Below are 20,697 nucleotides of genomic sequence, written 5' to 3' on the forward strand. Positions count from 1 at the left end.
GTTAGGTATGAAGGTGATGTTGGATTCATAAAAGCTATTTGGAAGTGTTTCCGTTTGTTCAATTTCATGAAAGAGTCTTACCAAGATTGGTAATAATTCCTCTTGGAAAGTTTGAAAGACTTCATTAGTGAATCCATCTGGGCCTGGGGTTTTGTTTTTCGGCAGACATTTGATTACCATTTTAATTTCATCAATAGTGATAGTGATGGGGGAGTTTAGATATGCTATATCCTCTTCTTGAACCGTGGAAGATTATAAGAGTCCAAGAATTTATCCATTTCTTCCAGGTTCTCATTTTTAGTGGCGTAGAGTTTCTCAAAGTAGTTTCTGATTACACTTTGAATTTCTGTCATATCAGTAGTGATCTCTCCTTTTTCATTCCTAATACAAGTTATCAAGTTTCTCTCTCTCTTTGTTAGTTTTGCCAGTGGTCTATCAATCTTGTTTATTTTTTCAAAGAACCAACTTCTGCTTTCGTTGATCTTTCAGATTGTTTTTTGGATTTCCACTGTGTTGATTTCTGCTCTCAGCTTTGTTATTTCCTTCTGTCTCCCTATTTTTGGGTCCATCTGTTGAGCACTTTCTAGTTCTATTAGCTGTGTCATCAAGATACTAAGGTAAGCCTCTTCTTCCTTCCTGATGTGTGCTTGCAAAGCTATAAATTTTCCTCTCAGTACTGTTTTTTCTGTGTCACATAAGTTCTGATAGTTTGTGTCTTTATTGTCATTTGTTTCCAGGAACCTTCTGATTTCCTCCTTGATTTCATCTCGGACCCACTGGTTATTCAGTATGAGGCTGTTTAACTTCCAGGTGTTAAAGTTTTTCTTCTGTGTCCCTTTGGAATTCACAAATAATTTCAGAGCCTTGTGGTCAGCGAAGGTAGCCTGCAAAATTTCTATCCTCTTGATATTATGGAGGTATGTTTTATGTGCCAGCATGAAGTCTATCCTGGAGAATGTCCCATGTACATTGGAGAAGAATGTGTATCCAGGTTTCTGGGGATGGAGTGTCCTATATATATCCACTAGACCTCTTTCTTCCATTTCTCTCCTCAGGTCTAGTATGTTCTTGTTGGGTTTCAGTCTGGTTGACCTATCCAGTATTGACAAAGCCATGTTGAGGTCCCCCACAATTATTGTGTTGTTATTGATATTATTTTTCAGATATGTCAACAGTTGTATTAAATATTTTGCTTTAGGAGAGTTATTTCTTTTGTTTAGGAGAGTTATTTCTTCCTGCTCTACATACCCTTTGATTAATATAAAATGTCCATCTTTGTCCCTTACAACCTTGCTAAGTAAAAAGTTTGCATTATCTGATATTAGTATGGCCACTCCAGCTTTTTTATGGGTGTTGTTTGCTTGGGTAATTTTTCTCCAGCCTTTTATTTTGAGTCTATGTTTGTTCTGGCTATTCAGGTGCATTTCTTGTAGGCAGCAGAAGGTTGGATTGAGTTTTTTGATCCATTTAGCCACCCTGTGTCTCTTAACTGGTGCATTTTGTCCATTGACATTGAAAGAAAGAATTGTCCTGGGATTTTGTTTTTGTGTGTGTGTATTTTTTGTCCTGGGATTTAATGCCATCTTTATATCAAAATTTGGTGTGTCCTTTGGTTAGTCTTGTCTTAAATTAGGTCTTTTAGTTTTTCTCTTAAGACTGGTTTTGAGTCTGTCAAGTTTCTGAGCTGTTTTTTGACTGTGAAACCATGTATTCTTTCATCAAACCAGAAAGTGAGTTTTGCTGGGTACAGTATTCTAGGTGAAGCATTCATTTCATTCATTCTTGTCACAGTATCCCACCACTGCTTTCTGGCCTTGAGTGTTTCTGGTGACAGGTCTGCTGTAAATCTCAAGGATGCTTGCTTGAACGTAATTTCCCCTTTTGATCTTGCTGTTTTCAGAATTCTGTCTCTATCTGTGGGATTTGTAATTGTGACTAGGATGTGTCTTGGGGTATTTTTTCTGGGGTCTCTTTTGGTTGGTACTCTTCAAGCATGCAGATTTAATCACATATATTCTTTAGCTCTGGAAGTTTCTGTTTAGTGATGTTCTTGACTGTTGATTCTTCCTGGAAAATATTCTTCCTGGGTTTCTGGGACTCCAATGATTCTTAAGTTGTTTCTGTTGAGCTTATCATAGACTTCTATTTTCATTTGTTCCCATTCTTTGACTAATTTTTCCATTGTCTGTTCATTTGCTTTAAGTTTTTTTTCCAGTCTCTCCTGTTGTATGGAATTTTTATGTATCTCATCTTCCACAGCACCAAGTCTATTCTCAGCTTCTGATACCCTGTCCCAGAGCTTATCCTTTTTGTCATTCACTTTGTTTACTGACTTTTTCAGGCCTGTTAGTTGACATATTATTTCAGTTTGGAGTTTTGTGATTTCTGTCTTCATATTTTCTTGGTTCTTATTAGTGTTCTTTTTAACTCGATCCATGGTTTCTTTGAGTTCTTTGAGCATCTTCCATATTGCTTGTCTAAAGTCCTTATCTGAGAGGTTGATTAGTTGCTTGGTCATTATTAGGTCATCAGAATTGCCATCTTCATTCTCTATGTCTGATGCTGGCCTACGTTGTTTCCCTATTGTCACACTTGTGTTGTGGGTTTTTCTATGTGTTGTGGTGGTATTCATTGGCTAAATGATGTAGGCAGCCACACTCCTCTGGCTCCACCCTTTCTGATAGGGTCAACTTGCCTCTAAGGGAGGGGAGGCCTCCGTGGATGAAGCCTCACACAGGATCAAAGTTTAAGCCCAAACACGCATCAGGGAAGACAGTCCGGAGAGAAATGCTTGACTTCAGTGATCCAACACAGTTCTTAGTATGATTTTTTTCTTCCTGTTGCGATGGTGTTCTTTCCTTAGAAAAAGCACATGGCTGCGTAGCAAAGCGGAGCTAAGTGCTCTTCTGGAGCCTCTTTTCGGCCCACTCCCAAGAAGTTCACATGACAGGACTCTAGACAGACACACACAGGCAGCACTCACAATTTTTACAGTTGGGCCCCACTGGGCAGGCGTAGTTTCATAGATTTTCCTCGCCTGATGTCACAAACAGGGGACCTGTCTTCTGCAAATTACTGCTTATAACCGGTTTTCACTGTTATGGAGCAGTTCCTTGGCGTTCCCGCCCTAGAATGGGCCTCTGGGAGAGCGAGTTTTCTGGAGCCTCTTTTCAGCCCACTCCCAAGAGGTTCACGTGACAGGACAGTAGACAGACACACACCCAAATTGATAAATATATATGCTTTCAAAATCAAGTGATAAAATATGGAAATATTATTAGTTGTTCAGAATTTAAGAAAGTTAAATGAATAAATTATCTTTCTGAGTGTAAGAAATATTTCATATAAATTTATAATAGAAAAAGATTTAGATAGTTTTGCATCTAAACATAAAGAAATCCAATGTCACAGAATAAAAGGTTAGATTTCAGTATTCATTCACAATAACAATAAAGCTCAAAACCATCATAATATGGAAATCTATTTTCTTCTCTTATATCAAAACAGAACAACAGGGCAAGAGTTCATAGCATAGCAGGTAGGGCATTTGCCTTGCATGAGGCTGACCTGGACTCAATCCCCAGAATCCCATATAGTCCTTCGAGCCTTCCAAGTGTGACTTTTGAGTGCAGAGCCAGGAATAACTCTGAAGCACAGCCAATTGTGACCCCCCAAAACATATATATAAACTTATGTGTGTTTTAATTTAGGCAGGTATTTAGACATAGTGTTCTCAGTGCTTATTCTTGGGTTTGCACTCAGAAATCATTCCTGGCAGGATAAGGGCTTATACATATAGGGTACTTGGGATCAAATCTGGTTTTTGCCTCTTTCAAACACCCTATGTTTCATACAATTGTGCCAGATCCGAGTTACAGTCTATAACTTAATAATGTCCAAATCTCAGAGAAAAATTCCTCCAGAGTAAAAGACTAACAGTTGGAAAAATAAAGAACAGTTGAATTTGAAAATAGTAAAAAAAAAAAAAAAATTGGATTGATGAAATAAAGATAAGTAATGCTTTTTGTATTTTGATTTTGATTTAGGGTCAGACTCAGTGATGATCAAGGCATATTCCTGGCTCTGTGCTTAGTGAACACTCCTGGCTGTGTGTAGAAATGAATCCTGCAATTGAGACTGAACCCAAGTGAACTGCATGCAAAGTGACCTACCTGCTCTGTCTCCCAATGTTTGTTATATAAATAATTTTAAATAATTATATAAAAGTATCTCAATAATATTATCTATAAGTACAAACAAAGAAAAAGAGTAAACTATGTCTTTGGTAACAAAAATTTTACCTCAGGGTCACATGATCGATTAGTAGGAATCTCAGGATATAGAATTTCATACGTAGACATGGTCAGAATTAAATAATAATAACTAAGACAAATCTACTTTAAATTCCAAACCTGGAAGGAAAATATTTTAATATTTTAAAATTTCAATGTCAACATGAGCACATTGGCATGATGGTGGTATTGAGGTTTTGTAATTGTTGTTCAAAATAATATATCAACACACTTGTAAAATATTACCTCATAATAATTTTATAAATGCAATAAATATTTAATGCAAATAGTAAGAGAGTAGATGGTAAAATATAGACATATTTATACATGTTAAATAAGATATACAGATGTAATAGGCATTAAGTGATTATAGAGAAATATTAAAGCCAGATAAAGAATTAGGTATTTCTGGATCAGAGAGAGAGTGCACTAGATAAGGCTTCCATGCAGCTGATTCAAATTTGATCCCTAATATTGCATATGCCTCCCTTCAATCCCACCAGGAGTAATCTTTGAGTACGAACCAGGAATGGCTCATAGAAACACTAGTTTTTAGAAAAGGGCCAGCATATCTGGAGTGCAATGAATGGATAAACCTCACGCTGGGAAAACTATTTCATAATCAAGAGACTTCTCCTGTCAGGTAAGTATTGTTGTTGTTTTGTTTGTTAACTTTTGGTTTACAGTTGGCTGTGCTCAGAAGTTGCTCATGCCCTCGCACTCAAGAATCACTCCTGAAAGGCTAGGGGACTATATGAGATGCCACATATCAAACCCAGAACAAATGCATATAAGGCAAATGCCCTATCCACTGTATTATAATAATTTTCAATATGAAGTTTTATTTAATTTAATCTTGACTCATTAATTTTAGAACTAATTTTAATTTACTTTGATGATTTTTAATTATCATTTTAAATATTTTTTAATCTTGAGAAAAGTATGACCATTAAATAGTAATCAGATCATCTGAACAGATAGGCTTAATACAACAATTGAAATAGTCAATGATTGTCAGAAAATTACGGAGCATCAATTGCTAGCTCTATTTTTTAACCATATTTTACACATTTTGAGTGCCAGTCTAATGCCTCTGTAATATTGTAGGATGATTAAACAATACAATTCAAATTTAGTGTATTAAAGTAGGATTCACTAATGACAGAGTAAATGAGATCTGAAAATATTCTCAAATCTTAAAAGAAATGGCAAAAAATATAAGAATTCACAGTGACTAAACAGGAATTTCATAAAAGCCTTTATTAAAGAAAAATAAATAAATGTTAGAAAGAAAACAGAAATTTATGACAACTTAAGTTCTCCTTTAGTCTCTTAATATATAGCACTGAATAGTCCTTGAAAAAAAAATTCACATTATTAATTGCAGCTTGGAAGGAAAAAAATAGAACTGACAATTTCTCAAAATCTTAGTCCCAAAGAAATCATATTTTTTTTGTTTTTTGTTTTTTTTTTTTTTGGTGGGGGCCACACTCGGTAATGCTCAGAGTTTACTCCTGGCTATGTGCTCAGAAGTCGCTCCTGGCTTGGGGGACCATATGGGACGCCGGGGGATCGAACCACGGTCTGTCCTAGGCTAGTGCTGGCAAGGCAGACACCTTACTTCTAGCGCCACCTCTCCCACCCCAGAAATCATATTTTTAATGTGTCTAATGGTTCCCTGGAAGACTTCACTTAACACACTATTTAAATTGATTAAATTCAGAACTCTACCCAGGAAGCATAATTGAAAATCATTTAAAAAGAAAATACTTAAGAGCCAAAGCAATAACAATGGGTAGAGTGCTTATCTTGCAACTTGCCAACCCTGGTTTAATCCTGGTGGTTAATCCTATTGGTCCCCCAAGTCCTCGAGGAGTGTTCTGTGATGACAAGCCACACTAAGCCCTGAGCATACCTGGGAGTGCCACAGCCTCAAAAAGTAAAATAGTATCTTTCTCATTGTCTGACATACTGCATAATATTTGAGTATAATAATAAACTAAATAAGGACTTTAAATTAAAAACTATAGAATGAGATACCCAGAAGGCTTTGAAAAAAAATCATATCCCCAAGGAACCAAGGGGAAAAACATGTGCACACACACATACACAAATTCAGAGAAAATGTGAAGATCTAAGAAGATCCATAGAGCCTGAGCAATAGCACAGTAGGTATAGCATTTGCCTTGATGAGGCCGACCCGAATTCCATCCCCAGTATCCTATATGTCCCCCAACCCTACAAGGAGTGATTTCTAAAGAGCAGAGACAAGAGTAATCACTAAGCGCTGCTGGATGTAGTGCAAAACAAAAGCAAAAACAAAACAGGTTTCATCTGGAATTGATCATCATTCTTTCTCTTTGCAAAAGCAGGAAGTAAAGGTTAGGAAATAGTCATTAGTTACTTGCCTGATTGTCAAAGGTTTACCATAACATAAAGTCTTTTTAGCAACATTTACAGGTTTTTTGGTTCCATAAATTTAAGGAAATCACTGGTCTATAACCACAGTACTAAACTGAGAAAATGTTTCAGTGGCAACCTAGAACAAATCATGCAAACTTAACATAATCCAGAAAATTCAGTAGATAAAAAAATTAACTAAGAGTACAAAAATCATCATGTTGGGTTTTGGAGAAGTAGGGCCATTTATAGCTGTACTTCTGGCAATGTCTATTCAGAGATTAAACCTGTTGGTACCAGGTCAGTGGCACTTAAAAAAAGGGTTAAATTTTTATCTACATAATTCCATCATTATTGTAAATTCCCATTTTAAAAAGGAAGTTTAATGGTTCATTCAAAGAAGCAGAAAAGATGACTCACACACAAGAATAAGAGCAATCAATACAAATTATCTTAGGAGAAACATAGTTGCTGGCTTTACCAAAGAGATTTAATAATCTTTTATGCGCTTAAAAGTAAAATCATGTAAAAATAGCAAAATAAAAGCATGAGACTAATACATACCAACCACCAGCAGTAATGTCAAAATTATTTTTATAAGAAACAACCAAAAAGAAATTCTCTACTTGGTTAAGTGGAATTATTGAAATAAATAGCTCTTTATAGTAGTTCGGCAGTAAAAATGTAGATGTTAAAAGACAGAAGCTAATTATGTAGCAAAAGAAAAATCCAAGATAAATTTAATTGAGCACATCCATTATGAGAAGAAAAATGAAAATAGTGAACCTTAAAAACCTAAGAGATATCATGAAGAATACAGGAGGGCAAGTACAAAATGTGAATATCTGATTAAGATCTATAAGAACAAGGAACATTTGCAAAAATAATGTAAGGAAACTTAACAAATACTATGACAAACTGAATGTGCACATTCAGAAAACTGACTGAACTCAAAATCAATTAAATGCACAGAGGGTTACATAGTGCTATAAACTTTATACTGGCCTCAAATCCTTATTTTGAAAGCCTAAACCAGAATTTGATGGTATCTAGAGATGGGACCTTTAAAATCTTATCTGTAGAGAAAGAAAATGAGAGTAAAATTATGTAGTGGATTTTTTTATTAGGATAACTACCAGTCTGTGTTTTGTTACCAACAGGTGAAGACAGAAAACATGGTCATCTACAATCAAGGAAAAGTGCTCTTACCAGAAACTGATCATGCTAGTACCTCACTCCTAGTTTCATGAAAGTGAGAAATATTCCTTTCCTTTCTTTTTTTCTAGGTGTGTTTTGGAGGTTATATCTGATGATGCTTAGGGGTTACTTCTAGTTCTGTGATCAGAAATTACTCCTTAAGTGAGTGATCAAACCTAGGTTTGCCTTGTGCTTTACTACCTGAGAAATATATATTAGTATTGTTTGAGAAACTCAGTATATGGCACTTTGTTTTTGATTTGCTTTGGGACCACACCTGGAGGTGCACAGAGCTTACTTCTGGCTCTGTACTCGAGATTCACTTTGGGCAGTCTTGGAGGACCATATTTGCTACTGGGAATTCAATCCCAGTACATGCATGCAAGTCAAATATTCTAGCCAGAATACTATCATCACTCCAGCCCTTTTAATGAGAAACCAAATGTACTAAAACCTATAAACCACTAATCTGTGGGGAAAACTGTATACCTTACTAAACTATGGGGCAACCAAAGTCCAAGAGAGAGTTGTGTAAGTGACAATATAAACTTTTATGCTTATCCTCAATAATGTAATTAACATCAGAATAGGATACAGAAAGCAGTTGCTATAAATCAGGAAGGGATGGCCTTAGAAATAATACAGTGTTGGAGTTGCGCTCCTTGCACATAGTCAACTCGGGTTCAATCCCAACATCACATATGGTCACACAAGCTTCCTGGAATGGCCCATGGGCACAGAGCCAGGGATAATCCCTGTCCATCACTAGACAGGTGAGGTCAGAAACCATTTATAGACAAAGAGCTAAATATAAAACAGCAAATATTTTATTTCTAAAATATCCCTCCAAAACTAAACTATCTCTCCAAAAGCATCAATAAAAAATTTCCTAGATAAAATATAGTTTTTTATTCTTTCTAGTATGTGTGGCCTAAAAGTCTACTCAAAAGAGCTTTTGAAACTGTAGTGAGAGAAAACTAGATGTAACTCCTCCCCCCAATTCACAATACAGACCAGGCAAAGGGCCTGGGTTGAGGTGTATCTGCGGTGCATTTATTGTACCTCCTCTTTCTATACAGTCAGTGTAAAGAACACAGCCTGTGGTAAGAATTGGGAGGCCTTATCTTTTTTTTTGTTGATTTTTAATATATATATATATATGTATATAAATCCTTCACCAGTGCAACATTCCCATGACCAATATCCCAAGTGTCCTTCCTCCCCACCCCACACCGGCCTGTACTCTAGACAGGCTTTCTACTCTCATTCAGTCACATTTTGTTATGATAGTTCTCAGTGTAATTATTTCTGTGACTGCACCCAACAATCTCTGTGGTGAGCTTCATGTCAGGAGCTGGACCCTCCAATCCTCTATTTTGTCTCTGAGAAAAATTATATAAATGTTTTTCATTTTTTTCAAAATCCATAGATGAGACCATTCATTCTGTGTTTATCTCTCTCCCTCTGACTAGAATCAGTGGTCTCAAACTCCATTTTTCTGGGGGCCACAGGAGGCAAAGTTGGGGTGATCCTTGAGTGCAAAGTCAGTAGTAAGCCTTGAATATTGAGGGGGTGACCCAAACAACTAAAACAAAATGTACTGAGGGCAGTTTGCAGCCCGCGGGCAGCGAGTTTGAGACCCCTGGTAGATGTAACTTGAATCCAATGAAGAACTAAAGAGTTTGGGCACAGTAAAAATTACAGACAAATAAAAAAAAGAACTTAAAAGGAGAACCAAAAATCTCTTATTTACATTTTTTCTTCCTCCATTAATTTTAAAAATCAAAAAATTAGTAATTATAAACCTGTATGAATTATTGTGCAATTTAAAGACATGATTTGTGGCAATAACAACAAAGTACATCCTTGGAGCCAAGGTTTTAAATAACAGTAAAATTATCTTAGTGTATGTTCTTTCAAGACTATACTCTAGCATCTTGTAAAAAAAAAGTAACTAAGAAATATAGAGAAAAAGGAAAAATGAAACATAAGAAAATATTGCAACCTTTAAGAAAATAACAAAGAAATATATAGTAAAAGAATAAAATGAACATAAGAAAAAGCTCTTGGAAACAAAGTCATATGAGCAATTGATAAAATATATTATATGGAAAAATAGCATAGTAGAAATATTTTTTGTTTTAACATATAGCAACTTTTATGAATATAAAGAAATTCAGGTGATGGGACTGGAGAAATAGTACAGCGAGTAATGGTAAGGTATTTTCCTTGCACATGGTTGACCAGAGTTCTATTCCACCATACCATATGGTTCCCTGAGCATCATCAGGAATGATTCCTGAGAAGAGCTAAGAGTAACCCCAAAGCTTCTGTGGGTGTGTCCTCCCAACCAAAAATGTTGTGTGATCTTCAATTACTTATTAACATGAATAACACTATTAATAGCATCAATATTTTAATCTTTTAGCTTATAGTGGTGTTATTGTTATCTCTGATTCATAGAAAAATCTGATTTTTTTCTATGAACCTCTGATTCATAGAAAAATCACCAAAAATTTGGGAAGTATAACACAGCAAATAATCTATTCCTACAGAACTTCGCCTAACTGTTCTCCTCTCCAGGAATTTGAAATTTAGATAAAAGACTGAGGCAACCTAGAATTTTGTTTCATACCAAGAAAGTGTCATATGCCATGTAAGGACTTAAAAGATAACTAACAAAATACTATTTAAAAAAAAAAAACCTTCAGAAAAATTAAACATGTATGCAAGATTAAGTACTTCTAACTCATCATGAGATCCTAAAAATTACAGCTATTTGAACCCAAATTGTATTCTATTAAAACCCAAATTATGTTCTATGACTATGTCTTTTCCCAAAAAGTTTGCCTTTATGTCAACAAATAATTTCTTGATCTTTCTCTTTATAGAATAGGTTTCTATTTCATTAAGGATACAGAGATTCCTTTAAAGTTTTTGTTGTTGTTGCTGCTGGGTTTTTGTTTTGTTTTGTTTTTGCCACATCCAGTGACATTCAGGGGTTACTCCTGGCTTTGCACTCAGAGATCGCTCCTGGCTTGGGGAACCATATGGGATGCCAGTGATAGAATCATGGTCCGTCCTGGGTCAGAGGAGTGCAAGGCAAACGCCCTACCACTGCGCCATCACTCCGGCAGAGATTCCTTTACACTGAGTCAAAGACTCATAAGATCATCTGTGATTCAGATTTTAATTTACCCGATATATTTAATAAGATATTACAAATGAGTCTTTTGATCAAAGAAAACATTGCCCATTACTTTTTATATTACACATATAGTTTATAAAACTATACATAACAATTTTGCTTATGTTACCAGATACCTTTATTTCTCAAAAATAAAATTTTTTCATAATGTTAAGTATTATTTGATAGCTTTATTAATATAAATTTGTTAAAAGTGAAGATAAACAGTCAAAATCTAATTTTCAGTTTCATAATCTTATTTTCTATGGAACTTTTGGGGCTAAATTTCATATACATTTATATGTGTTCATGTGAAATTATATTGTTTATGATACTTTTGTTTTTATACATAAATGAATCCTTTTATTTCATTTATCTACTTTTGGAAACTCATTATAGTAGTACAAAAATATACAATTTTCAAAAATATAAATTATTGTATGAAAAGCACTCTAGACCAATTGTAGCCAGCTTATTGGCTGTTAGCCAAGATCAATGACACCCTTATAGTTACAAACCATTACTGAAACTTCAATTACATCTCATGATAGCATAATAATTAGCTTTGCACATCCTATTTATTAAATCTATTTCAGTATATGTTTCATCCCTTTATCATCTGGAAAACAGAACTGCCTGAGGACTATTGATAGCCTAACATGTTTATAAAAAGTCAAAGATTTCGTCTTAGGAAACACTCACTAGTCTTTTGGGTATCTGAAAGCAAATATTTTCAATCATGAGGTTGGGTACCACTAAAAGTACTATCGATTTATTCAATAAAAATTGGAAGATACTGCTTTTGGGGGCTGACCATCCCAAGTAAAGTACAAGGTGTCTAGGGACCCTCCTAGTAATCTTTGGTCAATGATCTTGTAAGTGCAATGTAGGGTGCAGATTATTAGGATCCTGCAACGACAGGGGTTTCTAAAACGCACTTGCAGTGATTAGGAATCTCTAGGATCAAGCCAGTTTAAGTTTGAAGTGTAGCTCAGATCTGTGCCCAGTATTGTTTAGGATACTATGCTGTGTCATGTAACAGATTAAACCTATTATACTTTCATTGTAATTCCTGTGCTCTCTCTCTCCAATCTCCCCAAATTTTCTTTCTTGCTTCTTTCTTTTCTTCTTTTTCTTTCTTGCTTCTCTTTCTTTCTTGCTTCTCTTTCTTTCTTTCTTTCTTTCTTTCTTTCTTTCTTTCTTTCTTTCTTTCTTTCTTTCTTTCTTTCTTTCTTTCTTTCTTTCTTTCTTCTTCCTTCCTTCCTTCCTTCCTTCCTTCCTTCCTTCTCCTTCCTCCTTCCTTCTCTTCTTTCTTTCTTTCTTTCTTTCTTTCTTTCTTCTTTCTTTCTTTCTTTCTTTCTTTCTTTCTTTCTTTCTTTCTTTCTTTCTTTCTCTTTTCTTTTCTTCCTTCCTTCCTTCCTTCCTCCCTCCCTTCCCCTCCCCTCCCTCCCTCCCTTCCTCTCACCTCCCCTCCCCTCTCTCCCTCCCTCCTTCCTTCCTTCCTTCCTTCCTTCTTTCCTTCCTTCCTTCCTTCCTTCCTTCCTTCCTTCCTTCCTTCCTCTTCCTTCCTTCCTTCCTTTCTCTTTCTTTTCCCTCCCTACTTTCTTTCTCTTTATTTTCATTTCTTTTTTCTCTTGCTCTCTCTCTGTCTCTGAACTCAAGGATCACTCTTGGTGAGTTTTAGGGAACATATAGTGTGCCAGGGATTAAACCTAGGTCAGCAGTGTGCAAGGCAAGTACCATATTTGCTGTATTATCTCTCCAGCCCCAAATCTTTATTTTTAAATACTGTTTATAGTATAGTGGTCTGTAATTCACAGAAAATTGAATGGAAAATGGAAGTTTTCTGTATACTCTCTGCCCTCTGTACAATTTTATTTTATTTTATTTTATTTTATTTATTTTATTATCAACTACCATACCATACTATAAAATCTACGGTCACTCAGGGCCCATAGTTTACATTATGTTTGACTCAAAATATTGTATACTCTTAAGCATTTGTACAAATGTTGAATCATACTCATCAATATTAAAGAAATTTTTTTGCTATAAATATTCTTTGTACTTGACCTTTTCTAAGCCCGGGCAACAAATGATCCTGTAAAGTTTCCATCCTATGGAATCTGAGGATATCATACTGACTGTAATCAGAAAGAGATGGATTGTAGAATGATCTCTCTCATGTGTGGAACTCAAAGATACACAGCAAGATATCAGCAAGGGTTCAAAGGCAACATAAAGGGAGAACTTATTCATATAATCGAGTTATTGTAAGAAGAGAGAGGGTTTAGGGGTCCTTAAGAGAGAGAAATGGGTATATTGGTTATGGGTGTGGTGTCAGAATTATAGACCATTATTAATAATATTGTAAGCTAGAATCTCAATAAAAATGTTTTTTAAAAATAGTTCAAAATAAAATATTAAAATTGAAATAAAATCACTTCCATCTTGCAGTACTTACCAGGGTAACATGCTGTTAAAATCAATATTTGATAGTCTTTCTAATTGCCTTCTTGCATTTAGTAATGTGCAGTTAAGACTCCTCTGTGTCATTATGTAGCTTGACAGCTCATTTCATAATAGCACTGAATAATAGTCTACTGTCTGTACACATTTATTTATTCTTTCACTGAAGAACATCTTGCTTCCACCCAGGTTTGGGCAACTATAAATAAGCTACTATAAATATTCTCATGGTGTGTGTAGACAGTTTTAAATCCATTTTGTTAAATACCAAAGCACACAATTATGGATTTGAATGATATTTTGTTTTATAAGACACTGTCAAAGTATATCCTAAGTATCATTTCTGCTTTCCCAATTACAATGAGTAAGAATCCATGTTACTCCATACCTTTGTAAATACTTGGCACTAACAATGGTTTAGGATTTATACCATTTAAAAAATTTTATGCAATTTTATGGTGTAGTGGTATCTTGATTACTTTATAATTCTAAATAAAATGTGATATTAAGTATTATGACTTCCTAATATGTTAATATCAGTTCAGGATTCCCAAAATATGGCAATAAAATTTAATTCTCAAAGCTAAACTCTCTAGAAATTGGTAAATTTTTTTTACTATATGCTAAGCAATACTCAAAAAACTAAGAACATTTTCCTGGAAAAATCAAAATTTCTTGTAATAATTACCCAAAAACTCAATTAAGATTTTCCCTTTAATAAATTTATTTTAAGTTTATATAAATTTTGCTACATTTTAATGTTAACTCTTGAAATAAGTTATCTAAAACAATTAAGGCTAAAATAATTTCAACCAAGTGCAAATATTTATTTATATTCTTTACTTTCAACATAACTTTTTAAATTTCTATATGGTTTTAGATATTTGAAACAGAAGACTCAATCGCTTAAAATTGAAAATATATTTTAAGTATTGTTTATCTTTTATCTTGTTGCTAGAGCCTCATAAATTTTCTCATCCAAAGTGCATATTGAAGAACTTTTAGGTTATACTTTAAATAGAGTAGGTGTGTGCATTTATATTCACATGTATCTAAGATTCACTGAATAATGATAGTTTATAAATTTCAACATCCCTGCCTTGTTAGAAATTCATATTTTAAAGCAGCAGGCAAACACTGATATTCATTCACCATAATTTATAGAGCTGAGAAATCTTATCTCAAAAAAATTGGCTAGAGGCCATCTGTAATATCACATGCAAATAAAAGCTTGGAATATAAATGAAAAGTCTTTAAAATTCTGATACAACTGGAAAATGGTAAGATTTTATTTGTCCCGAATGTTCATCTACAGAAATTTCAAAGAACTATGAAATTTTGTAAAATTATCTTATTATATATTCAATATTTATATAAACTAACATGCTCTTTATAGATGAGGTAAAATTGCCAGTTATGAGTAAAATATGTTCTTTAAATTGTTAGTAGGCTTTATTATTTTCTAAAATATCACACAATGCTAGGATTTTTTTATAGTATATACTCATAAATGAATGGAAGAAGTCAAAGTGTTCCTAGGTATGTAAAAATAGTGAAGGATTTTAGGTTTTGAGTTAAACAGACAGCCAGGAGTAACCCCTGTGCACCGCCGGGTGTGGCCCCCCCAAAAAAATTTATAGATACTGTTTAAAATTTAAAATGTAAAAACAGTTATAAAACTGTTTAAATCAATAATTTTAGCTTTACAGTTTCATATAGCCTACTCTAAATAAGTATATAAATCATTTAAGTATATTATAAAATTCACTTAGTATTTTAGAGCAATTATAGATATTATTTTATATATAGGCCTGGTATACCACAAAAAGATGCTTTTATACAATTAAAAATATAGAAACAAAGGATCCCATGAGTTATATACATCCCATGTTATTTAAAAGTAATAAAGTCAATAATAAAAATTATTGAATAGCCTATAATATTTAGCTTGACAGCACAGTACAGCAGGGTACCAAATACAAGTTCTTAAAATATGACTGCGACTGCATCTATTTTAAATATGGCTATATAATGATGCCACACAGTTTGTATAAAATACATGTTAATAATAATATTTCATGTTATGTATAGAAATACATAATAAACAGGAAACATCTATACAGGTGTGTCTATAATCCACTTCTTGTAGATTCAATTGAGGATTCACTATAACTAGAAACTATTAAAATATAGTCTCTTTATTCTGATTTCAACATGTTTGGAAAAATAAACTACATAATATGAAAAGTACACATGTGAACACAGACATCCAGCAGCATTTTATATCTCTATGTTTCTACAACTAGCTATAAACTAACCACTTGCTTTTAATATTATTTTGATATATTAAACAAAATATGTGGCCAGCTGACCCATTTCAATCCCTAGTACCACATATGGCGACCTGATTGCTGTGAAGAGTGTCCTAGAACACAAAGCCAGAATAAGCTTTGAGTACAGCTGTGTGTGGTTAAAAATCAAAAATAAATAAAACTATTGATATTTCAAACATAAAATTTTCCAGAAACAGTATTGTTCCAGATTTGATTTGATTCTCAGGTATTGGGTAATGAGGTAATGGGGACTTCCCCCTGGTCTCTGTCATCCACTCTGTCAGATTTCTCAGAAGTCTTCAGAAGTCCCAGAATATATATGGATGTAGTCCAGGAAGAGCCAGCAGAAATTTTTCATCTTTTTTTCTTATTCAGAAAAATTACTTTCTTATAACTTCACAACAAAAGGCTTCTACTTAGATTCCATTGGCCATATTTAATCTGTATTGAATCTGTTATCTTACAACAACAGAGGCTGGGGAAATAAGTATGTAAATATATTCAACCTTTACAGGTGCAAGTCTGGTACTTGAGAAGGGCCAAGAGAATGAGCGGCTGAGGAGATTACTCTGACTCAGTCACTTTTCTATTTGTCTAATTTAATCAACATTGTTCAAAAGTCATCTATTAATCATTTTCTTTATCTTCTTCTATTCTCATACAAATACTCATGTTTACAACTTTTATTTGCTATAACTAGCTTGTTTAAGAGCTAGTTTATTATGTGGTACAATAAAACATGTATCCCTCCAATATATTCAGCTTGTATGTTATTTTAAATCTGTCAGATTTTTATCTAAAAAATTTCAAATGACTTTGCTGGCACCTTCAAAAACAGACTTTACATTATAAGTTTGTAGTTCTTTACATTGGTGTAATATCAGTTAAAAAAAGTAAAAAAAAAAGGCATCAAAAACTTTTTCTTAATATTTATTTTATGTTAGTTGGAGTAGAGAAAGTATAGTAATTTGTAATAACACATATGCCTATGTTCAAATTTATTTGGGGGGGGGCACATGCAGCAGTGCTCAGGGATGTAACTCCTGAGCACTTGGCAGGCTCAAGGGACCATATGGGAAGCTGGGGATGGAATCCGGGTGTGTTCCAGGTCAGCCACATGCAAGGCAAACGCTCTACTGCTGTGCTATCACTCCTGCCCACTATTTTAAATATTAAAATTTAAATATTAAAATAAGATTGACATTTTGTTATTTTACTTTTGTTATTTCTTTTTGTTTGTTTGTTTGTTTGTTTGTTTTTTGGTGCACCGTTCCTGGAGGTACTGCAATACCAGGTCAATGTGTGGAATGGACGGAGCAAGCTCCTCTTCCAGTTCCTAGTGCCCAAAATCCATTTAATATATCGTCGCCGTATAGACGACGTATCAGATATTAAACTGATAAGAACAGATACTAAACTTGATCAAAGCCAAAAGGCCTAGAAGCGATGCTTTTGTTATTTCTTAACAGTTATGGGGCTGGACTGATAGACAGCACAGCCAGGGGTAGGGAGTTTGCCTTGCAATTGGCAGAAGATGACCAAGGTTCAATTCAGCATCCCATACGGTCCCCTGAACCTGCAAGGGGTGATTTCTGAGCAGTAGTGCAGAGCCAGGAGTAACCCCTGATTGCTGCCAGGTGTGGCCCAAAAACTGAAAAAAAAAAATTTTTTTTTATCTTACTCTCATCTTAAGTAATCTTTCATTGATAAAGATATGATCATTTTTGCATGTAATTACTAAAAAATACTCAAGCAAATATATGAATGATTTGTACAGCTATTTAACTGACTACAACCCATTTATTCAGTTTTGTTGTTTATAATGAAGATGTCTCGAACAATTTATCAATATCTTGTAATTCTAACACTATTAAAGCATTTGAAATTAATTTTAAAAGGTTGCTTTTCAGATAATACTCATAGTTTTACTAACATAGAATATATTCATAAAGTACGACTTTATCTTTCTCAAATGCATATTTCATTTTTATTATTGACATCACCTACATATTCTTTTTAATTATATTTTCTAAAAGTTAAAAAGAGCCAGAGAGGTAAAAACTAACAAAATTAGTGTTTATCAGTTTTAAAACCCAACTGCTAATAAAAAAAAAGAAGTTGTAAATCTTGATTATATTAATGCAAAATAATTAAAAGACCAAGTTTGGGCAGGAGGTCACTGACTGGAGCGGGTAGAAAGCAGTCATTCAAGGGAACCCTAAGCCCCCGGAACAGGCCAGATTGAGTGCAGGAGGCCGCCGACTGGAGTGGGTGGAAAGCGACCTTCAAGGGAACCCGGAGCTCCTGGAAAAGGCCAGAGTGAGTGCAGGAGGTCTCTGACTGGAGTGAGTGGAAAGTGGCCATTCAAGGGAACCTGGTACTCCTGGAACAGGCCAGAGTGAGTGCAGGAGGTTGCCGACTAGGGCGGAACCTGAGCTCCCAGGACAGGCCAGAGAGTGAACCTGCACTGTCTGGCTTGAAGGGAGTGGTGATTGGTCAGGCTGGACTGAAGACGAGGGAAGGTCCAAAACTCAGCGACATCACCCAAAATACTCACGTAGAGCCACATCCCGAGAAGAGACCCAGCCCCACAACCACAGGTGGCAAAAGTGGGCTAAAACCTGAAGGCACTCCAAGTCAAGCTAATAAACGCAAAAAAAGATGGGTAAATCAAGGAAAACATTAACAACAGGGGAGATGGTGAGAAATCAGAACAAGTTCCCAAGTCCACCAAAATGCACAGACCCAAGAGAGGAAGACCTAAAAGCAGCCATGAGAATAAAATTCTGAGCCATGCTAGAAGAAATGAAAGACACACTGGCCAGAGATTAGAGATTACAATAAATCAATAGATGAACAAATTAACCAATTTAAACAAGAACTCCTACAAAATATGAAAGACTCCATACAAACAGAATTAAAAGAAATTTGTAAAACCGTAGAAAGCCAGAAGAGCAGAATTGCACAGCTCAAGAATCACATAGAACAACTCAAAGATAAACTGCAATCAAAAGAAAACAAAGAAGCCAACAAAGAAATAGAAGGTAAAGCACTGGAAGTAAAAGTCCAGAGTTTAATGAACAAAGACAATAGAAACAATCTAAGAATTGTAGGTATACCAGAAGGGGAGAAAACAGAAAAAGAGGAAGAACAATTAGTCACGGAGATAATAGCGGAAAATTTTTCCACCCTCTGGAAAGACACATCTTAGCAAATCCAGGAGGTTAAAAGAGTCCCCAACAAAATAGACACTAACAAACCAACTCCAAGACTCATAGTAATTCAAATGGTAAGAAACAAAGAGAAAGGTGACATACTTAAAGCAATAAGGGAGAAAAAAACCCTCACATACAAAGGAAGGAACATTAGAATCAAACCAGATCTCCCATATAAAATACTTCAAGCAAGAAAACAGTGAAATGATATATTTAAACAACAGAATGAAAGAAATTTTCAACCTAGAGTCCACTATCCAGCAAAACTCTCATTCATATGGGAGGGAAGATTAAAATCATTCTCAAATAAAAATGAACTTGCATTATTTGCGCAAACAAAACTGACCCTAAATGACCTACTCAGAGACTAATTATACAATCCAAAACCCGATTGTAACAACCACCCTAAACAACACAACTGCACAACAGCCCTCTCTGTCAATAATCTCCTTAAATGTTAATGGACTAAACTCTCTCATTAAAAGACATAATAGAGAACTGGATTAGAGAATATAAACCAGATTTTTGCTTCCTACAAGAAACACACCTACAAGTACAAGATAGGCACAGGCTTAGAATAAAAGGATGGAAATCAATTATCCAGGCCAATGGAAATAAAAAAAAATCAGGGATGTCCATTCTTATTTCAGACCAAATTGCATTCAACCCCAAAAAAGTGATCAGAGACAAAGAGGGCCACTACTTACTGATCAGGGGAACTCTAGACCAAGAAGTGCTAATGCTGGTTAATATATACACACCTAATGCAGTGCCAGCAAAATATGTACGGCAACCACTTGTAAAACTGGAGAAAAAGATGAAGGGAAATGTGATGGTAGTAGGAGACCTTAGTACTCCACTATCACCAGTGGACAGATCCACCAGACCGAAAACTAACAAATAAATAAGAGCCCTAAATGAAAAATTAGAAGAACTGGGGTTAATAGATTTATATAGGACCCTCCACCCACAAAAAGCAAAATACACATTCTTCTCAAGTCCACATGGAACCTTCTCCAGAATAGACCATGCCTTAGGATACAAACATAGTTACAGCTATCTATGAAAAGCCCACAACTAACATTATCCTTAATGGTGAAAAACTGAAAGCATTCCCACTAAGGTCAGGAACTAGGCAAGGATGTCCACTCTCTCCACACTTATTCAACATAGTCTTAGAAGTCCTAGTAATAGCAATCAGACAAGAGAAGGGAATCAAAGGAATTCAAATAGGGAAAGAGGAATTAAAATTTCTCTTTTGTAGATGACATGATGATATATATGGAAAACCCTAGAGTCCACAGTAAAACTCCTAGCAACAATTGCAAAGTGGCTGGTTACAAAGTCAATACACAAAAGACAGTAGCATTTCTCTATACAAATAACAAAGTAGAAGAGAGAAAGATTAAGAATACAACTCCATTTAAAATAGTATCAAAAAACATCAAGTACCTAGGAATCAAAGTTACAAGGGAAATGAAGGACTTATACCTGGCAAAACACTTCAGAAAAAAATTAAAGAGGATCTTGGGAAATGGAAGAACATTCCAAGCTCATGTGTAGGTAGAATCAACATAGTCAAAATGACCATCTTACCCAAATTC

General features: G+C 34.7%; 1 protein-coding gene and 2 non-coding genes across 7 annotated transcripts in view; all 3 read right to left on the minus strand.

Moving 5' to 3' along the window:
* Nucleotides 1-20,697, minus strand: part of NOL4 (nucleolar protein 4) — a 332,223-nt gene that overhangs the window by 279,462 nt on the left and 32,064 nt on the right. The window lies entirely within an intron of this gene.
* LOC126005169 (small nucleolar RNA SNORA51) lies at nt 8,876-9,009 on the minus strand. Its single transcript, XR_007494341.1, has one exon. It is a non-coding gene; the product is annotated as a small nucleolar RNA SNORA51 (small nucleolar RNA).
* On the minus strand, nt 17,136-17,326 carry LOC126005397 (U2 spliceosomal RNA). The gene has a single exon (XR_007494503.1). It is a non-coding gene; the product is annotated as a U2 spliceosomal RNA (small nuclear RNA).

This window comes from Suncus etruscus, chromosome 3 (genome assembly GCF_024139225.1).
Source record: "Suncus etruscus isolate mSunEtr1 chromosome 3, mSunEtr1.pri.cur, whole genome shotgun sequence".
NCBI classification, from domain to species: Eukaryota; Metazoa; Chordata; class Mammalia; order Eulipotyphla; family Soricidae; genus Suncus; species Suncus etruscus.